The sequence below is a fragment of the Silurus aristotelis genome (genome assembly GCF_946808225.1).
Source record: "Silurus aristotelis genome assembly, chromosome: 13".
In the NCBI taxonomy this organism is placed as follows: domain Eukaryota; kingdom Metazoa; phylum Chordata; class Actinopteri; order Siluriformes; family Siluridae; genus Silurus; species Silurus aristotelis.
In genome coordinates, this window is record NC_139586.1 from 8,763,733 (window position 1) to 8,787,160 (window position 23,428).

The 23,428-nt window shown below is 38.3% G+C and overlaps 1 protein-coding gene across 3 annotated transcripts in view; it reads left to right on the forward strand.

The window, feature by feature from the left end:
- The first annotated feature begins 7,844 nt into the window (after positions 1-7,844).
- nlgn1 (neuroligin 1) overlaps positions 7,845-23,428 on the forward strand; it is a 281,252-nt gene continuing 265,668 nt past the window's right edge. For 2 of the 3 annotated variants that reach the window (XM_083558461.1, XM_083558465.1), the window contains exon 1: positions 7,865-8,473. The gene's annotated coding sequence lies outside the window, so the exon portion shown is untranslated. Of the gene's footprint in view, positions 8,474-23,428 lie in introns of all 3 variants that reach the window. The other variant, XM_083558463.1, reaches the window with a different exon arrangement.

A 23,428-nucleotide genomic window follows, 5' to 3' on the forward strand; every position in this document is an offset into this window, starting at 1 on the left:
GGGGGTGATCAAAGTTTTTCATAGGGTGACATCAAAGTCATTCATCATTAAAGTTCAAGGATTAAATCTCTTCAAGGATTGTTAAAGACTTTCAGATTTTCAGAGAATTTTCCGGAGATGCCATCATTGCTAACAAGAAAATCCCTGTGGGTTGTAAACAAAACTAGAATTTCTCCAAAACAATGCTAGTCTAGGTCACTGGCTTCATTGTAACTGCATTAATAATTAACAGGATAAAGAATAACACCAAATTCTACCTTGCACTTTTTCAGACAAAGTTCACAGTCCCATAGGTACCACTTACCCATGTTTCCTACTCATATAATAAATAAGTGTCTTTTCACGTTTACCTTCTCCTTCAGTTGAGCCCCACTGCGAGATGAATTTTATTTGTGATTAATTTGACCAGTGCAAAAAGTCAACATTATAAATGCTGCAATTTAAAATATTTTAAGGTTCCTTCAGAAGGAAAAAAACATCATGTAACCCCCAAATAGCCCTTAAAGGTTGTATGTTAAATTGTGTTATTTTAGTATTGAATGTATAATCAACTTATTATTAGATTTATTATTAGTCAAAAGACTTTTTTTAAACCTGAGTTAATCAAGTTTTTTAACATTTATTCACAGAACCTGAAAAAACCATTGAAAAGAAGAGCATCCATCCATCCATCCATTTTCTTCCGCTTATCCGTAATTCGGGTCACGGGGGCAGCAGTCTAAGCAGGCCCCCGCCTTCGACTGCTGCCCAATCCTCACAGCACCGTCCCTTACGGTCCCTCCTGCAGGTGGTGAGCCCACGGGAAGGCGGCCCCACGTCATTCCGACGTCACGGACCTTGATATTTCCCTTGTAAGGGACTGCTGCCCATCAAAAAGTGTCCTATTATATAAACTTGTTTAATCCCTGTATTGTCAACACAGTGCTTGTTTTCGCCAGTCCTATAAAGTGCTACAGAACTTGTTCGCTTTTGCTGAAACCACAAAAAAAAATAAAATAAAATGGAGGACCCATATTATTAGTGGCGAAATCAGTATGGTTGCAGAAATATTGCATTCATTTTCCTGAATAAATTTAAATTCTTTGCACTTCCAACTTACATCTGTCCATCAAGCTTCAACAGTTTTTTTTTTCTTCTCCATTTTCTTAAGTACTTCCCTGTCTGTACATTTTAGATGCATTTTGATAACCTTAAATTCTCTGGATCATGAACTAACATCGTAGTCATCATTTTGAGGTTCTATTACTATGTTGAAAATAATGAGGAGCAGCAAACTTCTCTTCTCCCAACCATCCAAAAAACTGTTCTTTCCATTCCACACTCTATGTCAACATCTTTTATCTACTATCCCAGACTATAAAAATTCACAGTCAAGATGAGTCAGAGTTCTAGTGTTGCTGTTGTACTGTCGCTGAGACAATCATCCACAGCTTATCATCAATCAGATAAAGGAGCTGGTGGTGGTAGGGGGGCTCTGAGTCCAGTCACTGTTCAGCCAATAAAAGGGTGGACGAAAATCCAGGTTTTTCAATGTTTACAGCAGGTTACTAGAGTCTATGGAGAGCAGCATTTTCTGTGCTTTTGTCTGCTGGGAAGAACAGCCCTACTGCACTACAATAAGCTGATTAGGATCACCAACTCCATTATTGGACTGACTCTGAACGCTGGACATGAGAGAGAAAAGGACATTGGCAAAACCATCTTAAAGAAATCTGCCCTCTTTGGTGCAATATCCAAGAGATTCATTACAAAAAAACACTGTTTTACTCTGACAATATAGCATAATAGCATAAGCAAATGGAACTGCTGATTAACAATTAAAAAAATAAATATATTATTCAAGAATAAATAATTAAATGAAATAACACCCACGTTTTTGGTAATGTGGCGGCTTGGAAAATATCTCTATATGTTTATCATTTTCAGAATGAGTTGCTTTATAATTATACACAGGTGATTAGGTGATTAAATAGTCTTACAAGGGAATTATTATTTTTTATTAGTTTATAAAAATGCTAACAAGGCACCATTACAAAAAAATTATAATAATAAAAAGGCCAAGCTATTATAACCCTGATAATTGTTTATGAATACCGGTTTTACAGAAAGTGTTACCATGTTTTCGGTTTAATAGCAGGCCATTAATATGCTGTATTTTGGCTGGATGTAGATTTAATTCATTACACATTCAGAATCAAGAGCTCCATTTCTTATCCGCACATAATGTCTGAACAAAAACCTTGTTTTGCTGATATTTATTGGATTAGACAAAAGCTCATTAGCTCATTAAGACACTATTAAAGCAGATAATTATTTCCTAAGTTCTAAACTGTTTTCTTATTAATATTACAGTCAGAATATAAATATTCTAGCTAATGCTATTGAATCTTTTTTTGTACATTATGCAGTGTACATGAACTGACTGGTATGTTTCATCAATAGATTATTGAATACATTTAGCTCTAACACAGGGGGTCAATGATATGCTGTCTAGTACTTGGATCGCTTTGATTTACCTACTTTAAATCAGTTGGTAATTAAACTTGGCATTATGGTAGGAGAGAATAACACAGGGATAGGTTAGGCTTAATGTTGCTATCTGCATCACTTGATAGCTGTGTCAGTCTGAAACTGGATTAATAAATATATAATCATATGGCCTTCCCCCTTCCCGTGGGCTCACCACCTGCAGGAGGGACCGTAAGGGACGGTGCTGTGAGGATTGGGCAGCAGTCGAAGGCGGGGGACTGCTTAGACTGCTGCCCCCGCGACCCGAATTACGGATAAGCGGGAGAAAATGAATGAATGAATGAATGGCCTTCCCCAGAAATATTGGAAAACACTGAAAAAAAATTATCCTATGCAGTTGTTACCTTATATGTCTATACAGTATATCTATATTTGTCTGTTCTTGATATTTTCTTACTTTATTATTTTCTCTAACTAAAAACTGAACTGAACACTTCATCCTTGACCAGGCAGTTACTAAAGATGAATGAACGAAAGCTGTAAGTAACATTGGGGATCTTTCTTTGTTCCACAGGCTACATATCTGACCTCTGTTCAGACCTGGGTAACAGTAACAACCAGCCAGTTCTGTGGCTCATTTCTAGTCTGAACATAATGCTCTGTAAACCTTTTGACCGGCAAATAAAAACAAACTAATGTGCCTCCTAAATATATTTTGTATTTAAACTGTTAATAACATATGATCTAATCAATCAAGATACACATATATTCATAAAAGGCTAAGGAAAAGCTAATAGTTACATGTTGCAACTTTTTTGAATATAGTGCATAACTCTACTTCTTTACTTTTCAAACAATACTTTAGATCTTCAGATTTTTGGACACCTGGCCTTCCACATGCATGCAAGCCTTATGCATGCTTTTTGACAATATTGTTCAGTCCCTGCTTGTTTTATTAATTACATCCACTTCTCTAAGCATTTTTTTTATAGATTTTAAAACCTGGCTGTGACTGTTTGTGATCATTCAGCTACAAGAGCATGATCATCTTCAGGCCCTGATGGCAGGTGAGCAGGTCTAAGATACGGTCAATGTTGCAGGTGTTCAGTGCAGCTGAGGTTAAGGCACTGTGCGAGCTATTCGAGTTCTTTCACTAAAACTGACAAACCATGTATTCATGGAGCATGCTTTACGTTCAGAAAAACTGTTATGCCGGAACAGACTTGGGCCATTAAGTTCCAGTCAAGGGAAATAATAATTTTACAAAATGCATAAACATCCTGTACAGTTGTGTGTTTTAATGTTTTTATGGAGATATATGATCCATCAGGAGTCCACATAATTTTTGCCATGTAGGGTGCATTTAAAAATTCATGCTGTTTCCTGTAATTATGCACATTTTCTATACTATATATTTTGTACATATCTATCACAATCTTTGTTCCACTGCTTATTAGTACACCAGTCGCAATGCATCTCTGATGATGTCTCACGCTTGGCTTTCATCGTAAATGAATATTTCACAGCCGTGCCACCTTTTCTGTGAAGCCATAAGCATGGGGCTGTCATATTTCACTCTGACTCTTAGCACCTTGTTTGCTCACATTTCACTTGTTTTCCACTGCTTTACACCAGCCTATGTGCCTATGCATACATTACCACACGCTGTGGTTATAAATACCAATAACAATAACTGTTGCTGTAAAAATGAAAAACAATCATAATTTAACAATTTGACTTGGAAATTCCAATGTTGGACTGTGAAAAGCCAATGATTTGAATGAAATCGTGCCACAAATTTCAAGTGTCCAAGTACCTTGTTGTAAAACTTTTTCGTTTTTTTTATCCTCTCAAATCTCTGATTCAACCATGATGGATTTTGTTAAAAAAAAAAAAAATTATCTCTTCTCTCTCAGCTGAAATGCTTAGGAAATCATTTCCTTTGAGAAATGTGTCATGTCTATCAATGATAAACAATGATAAGGTACCGTTCGAGATAATCAAACATTCTACAGCTCCGAGTCCAGTTCAAGTCCCAATTGTGCAGTATCTTGTCTTTTTAGCACTACACAATGAAAGGAAGCGTAGCACCTTTCACAGTCACTATGTGACATAACAGCCAGTTGGTGCCTACATGGTGCGATGGCAGGGTCAAGCACTTAGTGTTTCTCTCCAACTGCAATGACGGGTTTGACAATGATGCATGACAATTGTTAAAAAAAAAAGATGCATGTTGAGGCTTTATATGCCCAACTGTTATGTACAGCAGGGAGATGGCTGTGACTGAAGAGACATCCTTCACTACATAGAAGTCTTTATCATATCAGACTCAGTCACATAAAATGCAACCAAACATACAAAGCATGTTATTTCTGCCTGATTAAGCTGTTCCTTTGCTCAGCATGTTATTCTTCTCCACGTAACAGAGTTCTCCAGGAGGAGAGAGGTTCCCTGCTGCTACTTTCAGACAGCCATATCAGATTAGAACATTTGGACTCCATGGCTGATTGATTTCCCAGCATCCTTTCGCTGTCACTGGCCTGTATAAAGCCAGACGGAAAGATTGGAAGAGTTCCCTGCCCTGAGGCTCTCGGGCCAAATTTGTGGTTTTCTGCACACAGCAATACCCTTATATGTTACAGTGCAATTCTTTTCTTTGGATTTTAATGTCTCTAGATAAATAATGTGCCCTATGATGTTGTGGCCTCTATACAGAGTGCATTCCTGACTAGTACTCAACATTTAAGATTTAACATGACCCTGAGGATGAACGTATGAATGGATAGACTGGAATGTAAAATCTTTTTTTTTTTATCTTTTTTTCCCCTTTAAAAAGTTGAAATCTAGCACTTTATAGGATTCCTTGTTTTACTCTTTTTCCTTATTAAAATGTAATTATTATTTCGGTAATGATTCAGTGAAGCCTTATTTTCTCACCCGTAAGATAATAGATATAGTCACACATCGTCACTGCTCTTTAAAAGCAAATTCATGTGAATTTACCCGCAGTCACAATTTGTTTTTCACTCTCAGAAAAAGGGTACAAAACTCTACCATTGCTTGTCAATGCAGGAGTATGCCGTTTTTTTGTATTATCAATTGCTTATCATTATTAGCCTTTTTGAATTGTTGCTCGAATGAAATTGGTTTGATCCAATCCCCGATAACTCAAAAAACAATTTAGCCTATAAATAAATGCCAAATTGCACCTAATGTATTAAGTCAGTGGAACGTTTAAGCATAAAGAGCTCTATAGCTTCAGTAACAGCCATTAATAATGGGCCTAATGTTTGAATAATATTTGAATAGGATTATATACGGATCATTTATTTTACAGTTTATGGGGCCCCTAGCTGCAAAAAGTCTGAGAGGTCCTGTTTTAAATCACTTTGCACATTACATTATAATCAATGTTTCCCAGTGAAAGATAATATTAACACTACAAAAGATGTAGCCTTGAAGGGACCACTCCAGAATCATGAAAATGTAGAGTGTATTCAGGTATACTCTTACAATACATCACTCAAGGTTATACCTCGAGCCACAGGACTATATATCGCATCATCCTTCGCACGTTAAATGTCCTGGTCTACTGTCACTGATAACTTGCACCAAGTCCTTGTCCCTGTCTCACTGTTCACCACATTTTCAGTCTCATGTTTGTGGTTCTTGCTTCAAGTTCCACATGTTTCAGGTTTTTTGGTTGATGTTTCTTTGTTTTGTGTTTTTATTTGTTAGTGTTGAACTTTGTACAGTAATACATTACAATAAATATATATTTATTTTGCCTTCCCGTGGGCTCACCAGCTGCAGGTTAACCCTCTATGCTCCGGGGGTCCCTTACGAGGGAAATATCAAGGTCCGTGACGTCGGAGTGACGTGGGGCCGCCTTCCCGTGGGCTCACCACCTGCAGGAGGGACCGTAAGGGACGGTGCTGTGAGGATTGGGCAGCAGTCGAAGGCGGGGGCCTGCTTAGACTGCTGCCCCCCTGACCTGAATTACGGATAAGCGGGAGAAAATGAATGAATGTATATATTTATTTTATTGTAAAGAGGTAGAAAAACAGGATGTTGTTCCCAAAACGTTTAGGGTAGAACAATGGTTTATACATTATCAGGATGCTGATAAAGTCCACATATTTATAATGCATATCAAATTAAAATGTAGCACTGCAATAATAAGAATAATGCTCAAATTTCGATATGTTACAGTAATACAATGAGTGTAAAGAGGAAACACACCAGAACTACTGATGTGTTAATGGCCATATGATACACTGATGGAGTTTATGTGTGTGAAATTGTGTTCAAAGAATTAAAAAAAAAAAAAGCACTGGAATGTAGATTAGACTGGAAAACATCAATTAGGCTTAGTATTTAGTATGTAGTTTTTCCTGGTTGTTTTTTATGTTTATAAAAGTTTTTAGATGTTAAAGTGTATTTTTAGACATGCTGTAGGGGGTTTTCTATATCCTTTGCATTCAGTCTTTCTATTATTGAATTAATCCCAACAATACCAAGGCCATATATAGCCGGGAGTGAAAGAGAACTGGAATACGCCATGCGCTTAATCTGAGTGACACCAAAAAATTGTTGGTTTGTGTGAAACCGTTTATGCGGAAAAGGGCAGGACGAGCTTGCCTTTCTGTGCGTTTCATGCTACCTGGTGACACAGCATGAGCCGGGATGTGAAATGATGTGTCTGGCTGGCTTCACGTGTCTCAGAGGCAGCACATGGTTGCCTTTAATCCTTCCTTGGTTGAACACCCAGTGCATCACTGCTCATACTGCAAAAAAAAAATAGTTCAGGAATGGTTTGAGGAACATGACAAAGGTGTTGACATGGCCTCCAAATTCCACAGATCTCAATCTGCTCTAGCATCCGTTGGGTTTGTTGGATAAACAAGTCTAATCCATGGAGTCCTCAGTCACAATTTCGAGGATTTACAGAATCTGCTTGTAATGTCTTGGTGCCTGATACTTCAGGACAGCCTCAGAGGTCTTGTAGAGTCCATGCCTAGATAATTCAGAGGTTTTTCAGTGGCATACACCAGCAGGTGGTTTTAGGTTGTGTTATGACTGATTGCTGCATATGATATATAATCAATGGATCTTCATATGTGTAGATAGTGAAGATCTTAAGGAGTTCAGAAATGTATTATATGTTGAGGTGTTTGTTATTATTTGAAGGACTGCTTTGATATTGTGGAATTAAAATCCATACAAACTAATGCATTATAATAGCTATATCTGAAATCACTTTGAATGTGTATGGGAATATAAAAATGAGAATCAAAGCTGACCAACGCGGTTAAGATTGGCACGTGAGCTGCAAACCGCATCACGTCTGCCTACTTCCCCCCCTCTCAAAAAACGACGTCTGCGTCACTGTTGCGCGCGCGGAGCTCCCTGGCCGGTCTCGCGCCACTTTGGAGCACACGAGCGTGACTGTAACGTTGGGAGGCGGAAAGGAAAGGGAAAGAAAGACGCCGCCGTTTCCTTCTTGAGTAAAACTTCACGAGCTGAGCTGACCTCCGTTTCGGCTTTATCACAGCATCAGAACCGGAGTGACTCAGACCGGACGTCGACGCTGCGCGTGGGAATCTCTAATTTCGTCCCGGTCCTGCAAAGTGCACTGATTTAAATGAAATTGGAATTTTTATTTATTTAATTTTTATTTATTTATTTTTTTTTTTTTTGCAAGCGTGTTGTTTTTTTGTGTGTGTTCCAGCCTGTCGTGCATAAGAGCATGCAGACTCTCTGATGGTGCTGATGCTTTTCTGGGATCTGTACGCTTAAAAGCTCCGGCACTTCTCTGCCTCTCTTCTCTGAGTCACTGCAACAAAAAAAAAAAAAAGCATCATAGGCTTTTTATGTACTGTGGGCGATTTTCTTTTCCTTTTTTCTTTATTTTTTTTGGAATTCGTGATGCACCGTTTGAACACAGTTCCTTCACACTGAGGATTTTTTGGGCTGAGTTGTGAAGCGAGTCTGATTTTCCGAGGTAGGTGCCAATAATTTATCGCATGCATTCGATGGTTTCCCGAAACATTTTAGATTTGCATTTTGAACTCTCTCAAACGCTTGCGATCATTTTTTTCTCTCTTCAATGTTTCCAATTACGTCACTGCAGAAAAGTTTCAGCTTTGAAATAGTAACTTAAAACGAGGAATATGTGCATACTTGTGTGTGTGTGTGTGTGTGTTTGTGTGTGTGTGTGTGTGTGTGTGTGTGTGTGTGTGTGTGTGTGTGTGTGTTGGTATTTTTTAATCTTGGTAATTCTTAGTGGAGAGAAAGTGGCCTTTTTGCACACTGTAACCCTGACTGGACATGTGGCTGAATGCTCAAATGTCAGACTGATTTATTTATTGTGCTTTCTTGCTGTCGTCCTTTCCTTTTTTGATAACAGGAATGAACCACGCAATGTGTGTAGCCTGTGTGTGTGTGTGTGTGTGTGTGTGTGTGTGTGTGTTTGAGTGAGAGAAATAGAGAGAAAGAGAGAGAGCTGCAACGGTCCCCATCAGCAGAAACTGTGCAGCTGTCCATGGTGCTGATTTAATTGCTCTTTATCAACTCGTCAAGAAATCAGCAGCCTTGGAAATGATTTTAGCGCATAGGCATTTTATAGCAATCTCTCCTGCCAACGTTCATCTTGGAGATCTACATTCCAATCGAGTTCAGCTTTAAGCCATACCTCATAAATGCTAAAACATATACCTGTAGACACCTGAAGAATAAGGATCAATTCAGTCTAGTCCTTATTCGGTCACTGTCATCATCAATCAGAAGTAATATGAAGAGTGTATGTCTGGCGAAAAAGTTGTGAAACATAGCAGCATTACTGTATAATGACCCACATTTAAGTTCTCTTTCACACAACTCTGATTTATATGAAACTATATTTGATTGCTTCTCGCTAGGCCAAATACTAACAATGTGGGTTTCCAATGAGACCCTGAAGGGTATTAGAAATGTGCTGCTTGCACAAAGGATGCACGAGACAATGCGTTTTAGTGACTGTTTCGATCCCTTTTTTGGGCACCAACCTCTTGAACTTTTTCCTGTAGATGGCAGTGTACTTCTAATGTTTACGTCCAATTTCATTACTCCTTGTGATAAGTTGCTGCCAGGTCCCTTGTAAGTGCAGCATCATTGCAAAGTAATATGGTATTACTCATTTTGGCACAGTGACATCCGCAATCATGTAATTGTTCATTCTGATAGCAAATAAAGCATGGAGCATTTTGGGGGTAATCATGATTGAATTAATGAAGGTGACTTTTGATTTGATTTGATTATTTATTTATTTTTTTAAAGAAAAGATACTTCTGCAAGTAACTCACGCCAGTGTATTTTTTTCAAGGATTAATGTTTTGTCTAAATAAAATGTAAAATAGATGATTAGGAGTTGATCATCTTTCTTGCATTTTTAATTCTACCTTATGTGTCTCTTTGGACAGCATCCAGGAAGCAAGACATTGCATCTGCTTTAGACCCCCCCCAAACCTCACCCATATGTTGCTTTTTTTTCCCAACATCACTGAGAACAAAGTAAACTGACAGAATAAATTTATTGTTCTGAGGCTTTGCTAATGTAACCATTAACATGACCTTTTTTGCTCCTATCATTTAAAGTTTATTCAGACTAATATGGTCCGTCATATGAATTACTCCCCAGTGAACACTTGTGGTAGCTGAATATATTTTACCACAAGACACAGGGTCAAATGTGCTGACCACAAATGTGTTACATCTGTCTAAGGTTTCTAACAGTTTTCTCAAAATGTCACAATGTAATGTATATGTGCAGTAGACCAGAAGTTAGTGTTGGTCTGTTGATGATTAAATTATGCGAAATAATCTACATGCAAATTATACAATATATATATATATATATATATATATATATATATATATATATATATATATATATAGAGAGAGAGAGAGAGAGAGAGAGTATAGTGGTTCATAGATCTTTATAAAGAAAGTTTATAATTGAAAATCAGTGAACAGATTGTAATCACATTATATGATAATCCACAGGGTACATACAGTACTGCATATTCACACCGACCAGGTATAACTTTATGGCCACCTAACAGGCATAACATTACGGCCACCTGCCTTAAATTGTGTTGACCCCCTTTTGCTGTCAAAAAAGTCCTGACCCATCAAGCATTAACAGCAATAAGTTCTTTAGCAACTTTAACTACAGTATCTCGTATGTTGGATCAGACCACACGGGCCAGCCTTCACTCCCCACATGCACCAAAGAGTCTTTGCTGCCCATGACCGGATGGTTTAATTGCCGGATGTGTGAATCTGTGCGTTTTTTGGTCTGGAAAATAGGGATATAAGTCTCTGATCCATTATTACAGTAGATGGTGGTAATGCTTTAATTAAGAATGCAAACTGCCATTAAAGAAGAAAAAGAGGAAAAATATTAATGGCGTTTTGTTTGTGCTTGATGTGAGACGTGGAAAATAGTTTCCTAGAAGTGATGGTTTCTGCCATTCTTCATGGCAAATCCTCTCAAGCTGGGTCAGGTTGAATGGGGCGCATTAGTGGACAGCCACTTTCATGTCTCTTCAGAGATATTCAATAAGGTTCAAGTTAGGGCTCTATCTGGGCCACTCTAGAACATTTACAGACCTGTAAATCTACCACCATGCTTCACAGTTGACATGGTATTTGGGAGGTGATGTGGTGCCTGGTTTCTTCCAGACAGAACCTTTAGAATTGGAGCCAAACAGTGCATCTAACCAGAGAATCATGTTCTACACAGAGTCCTTTAGGTGCTTTTTGCAAACTCCAAGTGGGATATTATGCGTTTTGCACTGAGGCTTCCGTCAAGCCACTCCAGTCCAGATCGGTGGAGGGCTGCAGTGATGGTCCTTCTGGAACTTTGTACATCTCCACAAAGGATCTCTGGAGCTTAGTCAGAGTGACCATCAGGTTCTTGGTCACCTCTGTTATTAAAGTCCTTCGATGTCGATAGGTGGCTAGCACTTGGAAGAGTCCTGGTTGTGGCAATCTTCTTCCATTTGAGAATTATGGAGGCCACTGTGCTCTTGGGGATCTTCACTGCAGCAGCTGATTTTTTTTTGGCCTTTCCCTGATCTGTGCATTGCAACAGTCCTGCCTCTAAGCTCTGCAGACAGTTCCTTTGACCTCATGGCTTCTTTTTTGCTCTGATCTGTCAATATATGAACGTGAATGATTGCAGTATCAGGCTGCAACATAAAACATAGGAAAATAATGAAGGGGCTCTGAATATGTATATATGTATATATATGTATATATATATTTAAATAGAGCAAACGAAAAACTTTTGTTCTGTTAAAGGTTACTGGTAGTTGCGGATACCATGTTGGATGCACATCAAGCAAATATAAGATTTATATCATTTATATAATTTATAGTTTGCCTATGAAAAAAACTTAAGCTGCCCAACATTCCTTTCTTTAATGAAGAGGACGCATACTCACATCTACAAGTGGTGATGTGTTAGCAACTTGCCTTGGGTGTGGAGTGCTAATCTAAACGGTGCGTTGTTTTTCTCTTGAAAGGGTCACTGCATCACATTGCCACTTAACAGCAATCATGGTCTTAGCCCACTGCACAATAAGTTAATTAAAACACAGCTGTCTCTAATGTAGACGTGCTCACTCGCTTGATTAATGAAGTGTCTTTCATTTTGATGGAGCGTCTCGGCTGTACGGAGACAGGCCTTGTATAAGAGACATGCTGAAGGCTGTTTCGTGTTGCATTGGATCACAGCAAGACCTCTTTTCACTGCCCCGTTTCTCTGGCTGACTAACACAGGACCCCATGCCGCTCAATTATCATGGCTGTGCTCAGTCACCAGTGCGATTAATAATGCCTCATAATGCCCCCACTCGTTGTCGCTCACCCACCTTGCACATGGTTAGGACCTCATTTCAGTACTCGCTGTGGTTAACACTATCCAAAACGGAAACAAACAACAGGGGCTGATGACGATCATTAGCCCTCATTGGAATGCAGCATGATGTTCTCTGTTTTGGTGCTGTCGCACAGGAGCGGGAGTTATGCACTTCCCGGCCTGATAAAATGAGCTCAGTGCTCTTGAGCAGTGTCATATGCTGACATTGCTGCTGACTTTTAATGCCTGATAGAGCTTTAGTCGAGCTTAGCAAGAGGTCCAATCCCTAGAGTATCGTGAGTAGGCTATTATTTGGACCTGTTCTGTGACATTTTAATAAATGTTAAGGGTATTTATTCTCTTTATATTGAAAAATATATCCTTTTTTCCGTAGAAAAGGTTTGACTTTCCATCAGAATAAAGATCTGGAAACCTTTATGTACTTATCTGTCAGCTGTCAAGTGCATCATGCTCAACATTTTTATTTCTTTTTAAAGTTTTCATTCAATAAACCCACACAAAATAAGTTATTCTATTTCACAGGCTAACACGTCTACATGTCTAATGTTCCAGCGAGTCGGATGTTAGGTGGCACTTTGTTTGCAGATCAATGTCTTCCTGCTCAGGATAGACAGCTATGTAATTTCCCCAAATTGATTCCTTGTCTCTCAAAGTGTGGTATGTGGAACTGTAGAGCTATGTGAAGCATAGCCAGGGGGTCTGTAATGCTTTAAATTTAGCCACAGCTGTGGGAATCACAACCCATTATTATCAAAGTTAGTATTTTTGTTTCAAGTTTTATAGCTATTAGTCCACTTGACTGCTCCCTTGAAGTGAATGAGGTTTAATCCAAACTTCAATAAATCAGAAACAAGTCAGCCTATAAATAATGTCAGCTTAAACTTAACGTGTTCTGCCGTTGGAACGTTACGGAAGAAAAAACTCTTTGGCACTAAAAAAATAGACAGAATATATTTAAGGGTACTTCTCTTATTTGTGTACATTTGTTAGATATATATATTTGGGCCATGGATTCTTTTTTATCTCTGGTATTTTGTGAAATCTTTAAAAAGAAAGAGATAAAGTCTCTGTGTAGTGAGTAAATGTCAGAATAATGCCATTATTGTTCCGCGTAGGTGTTGAAAGTAGCTGACGGTGCATAGTATTCGTTGTATTTGTATAAGGTTTTGTATTTCCTTACATTAACTGGTAGGTCTAACGTTGAGTCTGAATGCTCAATAAAAGAGTAAATCTGGCAGGAAATAATTTACTGGATAACTCTGCAATATATGTTATGTAACTGTGCCATCTAAATAGTTATTATGGTTATGAATTGTAGGATTAAGTGTAACTATTGTTCTTACGCACTTAAGTATTATAATAATGAAGCTGAATTCAAGAATGATTTTGGTTTAGTGGATATTATCACAAAACTACAGAGCACTAAGTAAACCTTTAATGACATGCTTTGGGGTGTTTGGATTAGAAACTTTGCTTAAAGAGCTGCTACAGTATTTCGGATTGGAAAGAAATATTTACAAATCCTCTAGGTCTTATAAGCCGTACAGTAGCAAAGGTATAGCAGTATATCATGGAGGACAAAAATAAAATTCATGGAATTCGAATTTGGCATGCGCACTCGACATAGTTAGATTCACAGCTGGGTAGCATATATGCTTACAGTATTGTGAGTCAGGTTCCCCAGTGGCATGACACATTGTGGATGCTTGTGGTATTTGTCATTTCATTCTAAGGTCAAGCATGTAAATTTGTGTTCTTCCTTGTCTCCGGTCCCCATGGCAAATGTTAAGGAGAAAAGAATTTGTATGAAATGCTTTTCTTTGCTTGGTTGAACTGCTACTAAAGCAGTGGCTATGCAAGAGGAATATTTTCAAGACCACTACATTCTGGTGAATCACCAAAATAAACAAACAAAAACACAAATCAAATTGCACATTAAGGCAGTATCGCAAATCTTGCCGAGCATATTTGGGGTCTGGAAAGGGGCGAACAACACAAAAGTATTTATGTCTCTATATAATATATGTGTGTGTGTGTGTGTGTGTGTGTGTGTGTGTGTGTGTGTGTAGCATAAGATAATAATGTTATATGAGAGGTTTTCAGGTTGAGATTTTATTTATTAGGCTATTCATATGTGCTGGCTGTAGGTTCCCTGGTGGTCTAGTGGTTAGGATGCGGCGCTCTCGCCGCTGCGGCCCGGGTTCGCTCCCCGGTCAGGGAACCAACCCCAGCCACTAAGGTTGCACAATCCTTAGTGCTGGTCCCAAGCCCAGATAAATGGGGAGGGTTGCGTTAGGAAGGGCATCCAGCGTAAAAACATTTGCCAAATCAAACATGCCGATGGTCTGCTGTGGTGACCCCTAATGGGAGAAGCCGAAAGAAAGTTATATGTGCTTCCCTCTAGATCATTGTCCCCAACTCCCAGGCCACAGACTGGCACCGGTCCATGGGTTAAATGGTACCAGGCCACACTGAAAGAATACATAACTTACATTATTTCCATTTAATTTATTATCTGATTCTGACCGATGTTTTATTTTGAAAAATTACCGGATTCGCTCCGCCACATCTGTCTATAACTCACTCTTGATGCATGTCATGATGCCTCGGTCACATGTCTTACCTCCATCCGCTACCTTCTTAAAGGGGCTGCTCTGACCGCTAACACATAATACATTACCGCTAAACTGAAACCCCCATGCCAGCAAAATGAACCAAAAACCAAAGTTATTATGCCGGTCGTATCATTTTATTTTGAAAATATTGTCTGACAATAAACCGGTCCGTGGCGAAAAAAAAAGTTTGGGGACCACTGATCTAGACCAGACTATATCTTGTGTATTGAAAGATCAGCAATACATCCTGATAAAATTTGTGTACAAAGAAAGTTTGTTCAAGAATATTGAAGTGTTGCTGACTGTCAGCTTTCTATGACTGACTGCCTCAGAACTGATGGGTGACTCTGTAAGTTCATGTAAATATAAGTATAATATCAGTTTATTTCAACGTTCAGGACTTCCCAATGGGCAACATACAATACTCTACCAGGAATTCAAACCACGTATTGCCCCAAAGTGGCCCAGTCTCTATAGGACTGACTGGCACCAGCTGCCTTTAAACTGTAAACTGTTGCCTTTAAAAATAAAATGTACTTAACTTTCTAAGACCCAGAAAACAAAGGGAGCACAATAAATGTATAAGAGGAAGCAGAACTGTGGTAAGAAGAGATAATCTAATGCTGAAATAATCAAAGATGACAAGTGTAAGCTTAGCCATAAGTAAGAGATAATACACAACAGGTGGGTGGGGGTGGGGGTGGGGGTGATGGTTATGTGGCAAGAGGTGTATAACAGCATAAAATCACATTCTGGAAACTGTTTTTCCACATATAAGACAGCAATTTGCAAATGATTATAGTGTTTAATGTATTCAGTGGATGACACTTGGGTATTTTAAGGGTTTACATAGTTAATTTAATGGTGCGGAACATTTGAGAGAGTTTGGTCCTGTTTCCACCAGCTTCAACAAGCACTCTTTCCTTCTCCTGTCTCACATTTAGACACACACATTTTCACACATGAGCACAGCATGTCATCTTACTCAGAAAGCACACATGAATAGATACTTTAAGGATGCCCTGCCCCACCAAAATCTATAGCCACTCTCCTGTTGTGGGTAAAGGCATAACCACTTATCTTAACCTTCCTTTCTTTTAATAGGACTTTTATTTGACCCATTGGATTGTTTTGTATTTGCTAGAATGAATAGAATTTTTACTAAACTGTGCAAAGAACTCTATTTCCAAAACAATGCTGGCTAGTTAATATCACCATGCATTATGTAAGCAACTCTGTGGACTTAGTAATCAACAACTTCATAAAGCCCAGTGCTGAAATGATTGTCAGACACTCGAGTAAAGTGGTTGAGAATCATTACTAAGAAAAAAAAAGACATGCCTGTCATATTGATTTACACCACCAGTGCTGACATCATACATTTGTCTTGTATGTTTTGAATGAGGGTTTTTTTTTTTTTGTTGTTTTTTCCCCCTGAAATTCTGGAAATGTTTCTCATATCACTATTTGCTGACTCTAGACAGCTTGGATGCAAATAATGCTGTCAACTCTAATTTTGCATTTGGCTGGAGGCAGATCAGAGAAAAAGAACAAAAGAAAAAGGGAAATGGAGCTCAAGTCAACTCATGGAACTGCTGATTATTTACTATGCAGAATTGTAGCCAATATTTCTGTCCTATTATGAGGCATTTTTTTTTAAAAGAATGGGCGTAAAATTTGCTGTTATGAAGTTGCACGGTAATGAAAATGTTGGATTGATTAAGTAATTTTTGAAAGATGTGGTCATCAATTTAATTGCTGAAACGAGTTCGTTGTGCACGCATTTTAAAATTCATTCATTTCAATCCTTTTTTTTTTTTTGTGACTAATTGCTTTAAAGAATGTCATGTGGTTTTCAAACCACATATGAACAATAAAAGGGACTAATGCTTCTCCCATGCAGCTAACAGGTCCTACCTCAATATATGAATACATGCTTACGTGTGACTTTCCTGTCAGTGAAGACATGAGTGCACTCGTATATGTAACCAATGCTGAGGTCTGAATGTTGTTCAAGCCAGATTGCATTGATTTGTGTGTGTGGAGCGACATAGCAGCATGATTTCTTATATTGGACAATGAGAAACGTGACCTTTCTGCCTTGAATCTGTACGTTCCATTCTGGCTGACTGGCTTTTAAAGGCATCCTCGGCCACTCCAGTAGATTAAAGGCATGGCCGGAGGAGTAATATGCCACCATGTGCTTGTCCCTGGGTCGTAGATCTTTTCATGGGTCTATCGCCAAGGTTACTCATATTGACATACCATGTCCCCGCTGGTGATGCACCACTGCAGACTTCCCATCCGATGTGCTCTGTCTTCTGAATGCATCAGGAACTTTTCTACTGACAAATGCCTGCGGAATGCACCATATTTATGCATGTTTATTTGTTAAGTCAAAGCTCATAATTGGTAACTGAGTTGATGTGATTTTAAGTTATTTTCAGAGTTATACACTGAGGTTTTTTTTATTTATTTATCCTTACTAGATTCAAAGTATATGTATAGATGCAACAGAGACTTGCTGAAGGTAACTAAAGTTGTGGGGTGGCATAATTTGTGCCTTAATCAGTTATAGAAAATGATCCAATTTTTCACCCTAATTTTTTCACCTGCCAATTTCCACCCATCGTCCCAGCTTTCCCCTATCACTACCAGTCTGGGGGAGAGATGGCTAATACATTCCCATGACACACATGTAGCCAGCACCACATTTTTCACTTTGCTTATGCTGCATCACAGGGCAGCTGATATCATTGAAGGAAAGTGCTATCTTCCCTCTTCAGCATACATGAGCTCACGGATTCCTGTGATTGCCTCCTGTCAGTCTTATTGACAGGAGAGAGAGTATTGCCATCACACCACCCCAGAAAGCACAGTCTCTTTCTGCTCTCTTGGATGGCTGCAGCACATCAGGATTCAAACTGCAGCTGGCTTTAAACCAATATTCCCTGGCTTATAAAATACCGTCTTGTCGTCTCTCTTTGTTACTTAATGGAACCAAATGGAACCTTTTACAGGTATTAAATGGGTAATAAATACTACACCATGCACCTTAGCTACTTATCCTTTTGTAATAAGTGACCACTAATAAGCTTACTCTTAAGGCTCAGAGCAATCTAGTTAAGGAATAAGCATAGAACGGGAAATGTAATTATTCTAATTGTTTACTCGCCTTCATCCTGTACTAAGCAAAAACCCAAGGCTGCACACATTAATCTGTTGCCTGTATTCCATCCTCTCTTTTCCTCTCCCTTTTGTTTTGTAAGCTGGGCCAGGCTCCAGTTTACAGATGTTGCTCAGGGGGCTTTGCACTTCTTTATTTTCTCCGCTCAACAAAACCCTTTTTAGGGACTTTACTCCAGACAGATTTTGTTTATTCTACTGATGTCCTTCTTGGAGAGCAGAACGTTTTAAATGGGTGATATGTGTCTTTTGATGGCTTGCGGAAAATTCAACCAATGCTGAAGGGATTAGCAAGTCTTCATTTCCTAATGCAAAAAAAAAGAAAAATACAGCTAGTATTGCTGGATCAGGTTCCAGCTGAAATTGTAATCACAAAAAAACCCCAGAGGGCTCAGGGCAACCATATTCGTAAAGGCTACAGTTATTGTACTTGAAGTCTGACTTCAAGTGCTGACTTGAAGAATTACTAGAATAATCAAAAACAAATATATTTTTATTATATATATATATATATATATATATAAAAGCATAGAAGCATAAGTCCAGATATTCAGATATTTCCTAGTGTATTAGCAATTTTTAAACCTTACAGATATGCAACATTCGAAATTAAGAATAAAAGTGTACTATAAATACATAGCTGCTGATTACACATTTTGTTGTGTGTGGTTTGTTCTACTGATTTTGTAAAGTGCACCAACATAACACAACTAGCAATTAATATCCAATTCTTTGCTCTGAACCCTAAATCAACCATAAACCTTTTTGTCCAAGCTTAATTAAGGGGTTGGAATACATGCAACGTGCCATTAAATAAAAACATAAAGACTGGGGCCAGAGGGTGCGATAGTTAATTACAAGCCATACATAGGAAAATATTTCTCCTGGATTATTTTTACTGTTCTACCCTTAAAACAGCCTGACTTAATTTGCTCTGCCTTGTTTTATGAACAAAATTGTTCCTTTCTTTAGTGAACCGATAAAAAAAAAATTGTGTGATTATGTGTGTCCATCTTTTATGGTCAGTTATTACTTGTGCTGTGTTATTCATTAATTTCCTGTTTCCCAAGCAGTGGTAAAAGCGTCAAAAGCTTGCCGGTTATTTAAGAGGAAACGTTTATTTTTTTCAGCTCTCCTCATTTTTTTTTTCTTACTACACAGCCAAACAACCTAGAAATGTTTGACTTTATGACCTATTCATAACTGTTAGTATGCAGCAGGGCACTGATGGGATATTAGAACCAGTAAGCCCATAGGTTTAGATAAGAAAATTATTTACAAAGCCTTTTTATTTTTTTTTTTAATGTCAAGAGTGGAAAAAAACTATTAAAAATGGCTAAAGGAACCCTTGAGAATGCTGGAAGTAGCTCAACCAGACGGCTGCGAGCTTGCTTTATGGATGCATTAGTATTCGGGGCATGTGGTGAGAGCTCATGCTTGCAGGGATATCGTCCTGCACGCTCTGTCTACTGCTGCCCCATAGTTTACTTGTCCTTATGAAAATTACCCTGGAGCTAGGCCAAATGCACTGAAAACATGACCGTGCGGTGCCAGGCCTTGATCCAAGCCTACAGGAGCACTGCTTCAATTTGCTGACAAGACTTCTTAGGCAGTAGGCCCTGTCGAATATTTGATTAGAAAACACAATGATGGCTTGTCAAACAGGTAGCCCATTCTTGTCAGATCTGACAATAGTAGTGGCGTTTCACCTGAGCCAGCAAGCTAACTCCAGTAGGTGCATTAATCTATATATGACTTGCTTCTACTCCTTTTTTCTGCATTAGTTCTTCAATGGATTTCTTTCACTTTTTTTGCTTTTCGTTTCTTTCTTTCTTTCTTTCTTTCTGTCTTTCTTTCTTTCTTTCTTTCTTTCTTTCTTTCTTTCTTTCTTTCTTTCTTTCTTTCTTTCTGCCAATGAATTGTCTGCTGCAGGAAAGGCTGTTTATATTCCCTCCATTTTGTTTTTTCTTCCCCAAACACTACAAAGGTATTTTCACAGACATCAGCACTCTGGTGCTTTGGTATCGATGAACCTTGCTTGTTTCCTCTCTTACATTTTGTAATGTAATATTTATTAACCACAATCAGCTATCAAATTCTCCAATCAGAGTGGTACATCAAATCATGCAAATACAGGTCAAGATCTTTAATTATCTTTTACATTTACAACAATGAAAAATGTGACCTCAATGATTTGGCATGGTTGTTGATAAAGCTGGCTGATTTGGGTATTTTAGAAACTGCTGACCCTCTTGGATTTGTACTCACAGTCTCTAGAATTTGTAGATAAACATCCAAATAGCAGCAGTTTCCTTCCATTATCTAGAAATGTGGACAGGTAGATCTTCTACATTGCTCCTAGTGTTTGTGGGATTGGCTCCGGTTCTGACCATTTGTCTGACTAAAATAAAGTGAATATTGAAGATGTGAATGTGTGCTAAAAGTATGCTTTTTAATTTATTTAAAAGCACTTGGTGAAAGGCAGAAAAGCATCGGAGTTACCAGGAAGGCAAATCAAGGCACTATTAAAATGTTGGGCTGAACTCTGGGAATTTAGATAATTGTCTAGAATCAGCCCCGAATTAAAGATTTAAATGTATGGCACTTGGCAGATTAAGTTTAAAAGCATGTGATTGGTCTTGGCCACAATAATCAGATCAAATAATAATTTCACTGAATTGTTAATGTAGAATTTCACTTTTTTAATGATTAAGTCTCTAAGAAGCTTTAAAGTTTTCACTGACTAAACCTCCCAGTGAGAAAGTAAAGAGAGAGAAAAAATCTCTCTAGGATAGAGCTGAGGACAAAAAAATCTTGGAATGAACCAGTTCTCAGCAGGTGGGAGCCCATTATCCTCTGGCCAGCATTGGGAAACATAATATACATTCCAGCAGCCAAGTTGTCACGGCCTACATTGTTTTATTAGAGAACCAATTATGACTTGGAAATGGGGTGATAAACAGCTCAGCAGTCAGTAACGCAATTAATGTAAATTGCAGTCTTGTTTTTATACCGTGTTTTTATGAACATGTACATTTTTGGTCGAATATCAGCATTTTCAACAACCATATTATTGAGAAGAGATTTAAGATTCCTTTTCAAGTTTTAAGGCAACCCTGAAGCTGTCATTTCCATCCATCATAACCTTAAAAAAAGAAGTCACATTTGGGCAATATGGCAATATATAAACTTTATACTCAAGTATAAAGCTTAAAGTATAAAGTTGCACGTACCACAATATCACACAACTTGTAGACCATATGTCATACGCATAAATCTGCGTTTACTTAAAAAACAAAACCTACTGAAAAATGTACTTGTTCTTCCTTAATTTACATCCATCTGGCTGAAAGTGCTTTGTCTCACAGGGGAGACATGCAAATATTTCATTACAGACATCACAGTGAGAAACTACCTTTGCTGTAATAAGACTTCTCATAAAATAACTAATTGCTTTGAGATCTGATGATGATCTGACATTTTTTCAACTAAAAGCTTTGAAAGATTGTTTTTTCCTTCTATTTTCTTTACAGAGTTTGGTCAGGTAATTTCTTGGTCGATACCTCTCGTATTTCCCGGACTATAAGCCGCTACTTTTTTCCTACGCCTTGAACCCCGCGACTTAAACAATGAAGCGGCTAATTTAAGGATTTTTCCTGGGTTTTTCCCGGTTTCACAAACTTCAAGCCAAAAAACTGAGCCCCATAACATTAGACCAATGAAATTGCCGAACGGGTTCAGGTGAACCAATGAAACTCTTTATATTAAATCAGATGCGCTCCCACTGAATCGGGCCGCACCACATCATAAATATGGATGAAGTTCCTCTGACCTTTGACCTGCCGCTCACTCGGACTGTCTACAGGAAATGTGAATCATTCGTCACGCTGAAAACAACCGGGCATGAAAAAACACACTTCACCTGTGTTCTGAGCTGCACGGCATCGGGAGAAAAGCTTCACCGATGGTGATTTTTAAACACACGACGATGCCAAAAGATAAACTCCCGAGAGAAATAGTTGTGTAAGGAAGGAGGAAGACAGTGAACAATGACTTTCTTGGTAGGCTACTGTTTAGATACAAGCCGTGTAACAGACACTGTCTTTCGTTAAAGCCTGTGTAAAGTTGATTAGTTTCAATGTAGATACCTGCGGCTTATAGACAGGTGCAGCGTATTTATGTTCAAAATAAAAATCTTTGTCAAATTCAGCGGGTGAGGCTTATATTTGGGTGCGCTTAATAGTCCGGAGATTACGGTACTCTATCATACGTATACGAAAGTAAATGCTAGCAAATACTTCATCAGTGAGCTGTAAAGCCAATGTATGTTTTTCTACTGCTGCTCATGCAACATCACAGGATGGTTTAATACACTTGATGGAAATTGCTGTTTGCCCTCTTTCCTCATCCATGAGCTCACAGATACTGTGGTTTGTTTGGATTTTGACTCCGACTGCCAGAACAGAGAGAAAGAGAGCAATGTGTTATCTCATGCAGAGAGCACAGCCAATTTTGCTCTCTTGGACTCCTCACTATGGAAGGCTGTGGCTTGGATTTGAACTCGCAATCTCCTGACAATAGGGTGAAAGCCTTTTTTGCTTTATTATGTTTCCATTTCTACTCAGTATGACAAATTGAGTAAAGGAACAGATGGGCTCCAGTAAATTTATCCACACACCGCTCATTTAATATGGTTAACGTGATAAAAATGGCCAATAAATACAGGAGGTGTATTTAATAAACAGGCTAATAATTATACATAATCCCAAATTTTATCTATTAACATTTTTCCAGCTTTTAATGATTTCTTTCCTAATGTTATAACCCAATTGAACAGAAATCCACTTTTAATTAATGACTTAAACTGTTTTATTTCTTTACACACACTTAGCTTTTTTTTATGAAAGGTGATGTATGCCTCTGTATGCTTGCTATGCAGCTCATTTGTTCTGTACTCACTTCATGCCTTAGGTCCCTATACACTGCATTCACGAAGCAAGTGTATCCTGTGAAAGCTACTTTTATGTCGCAGACAATGCTGTTTTTGAAATAAAAGGAAGTCTGCACTATTGATATCTAACTCTACTCCAGGCAGCGTTCTCTCAGCCATAGAAACAGCCAAGAAATGCGACTTATTATTGGTTGGTAGAAGAGCAAATTGTGAGGTATTTTTCCTAAAAAAAAAAAATACAATGGATTCTCTCATGTCATTCGTAAACAGAAAGCTTTCTTC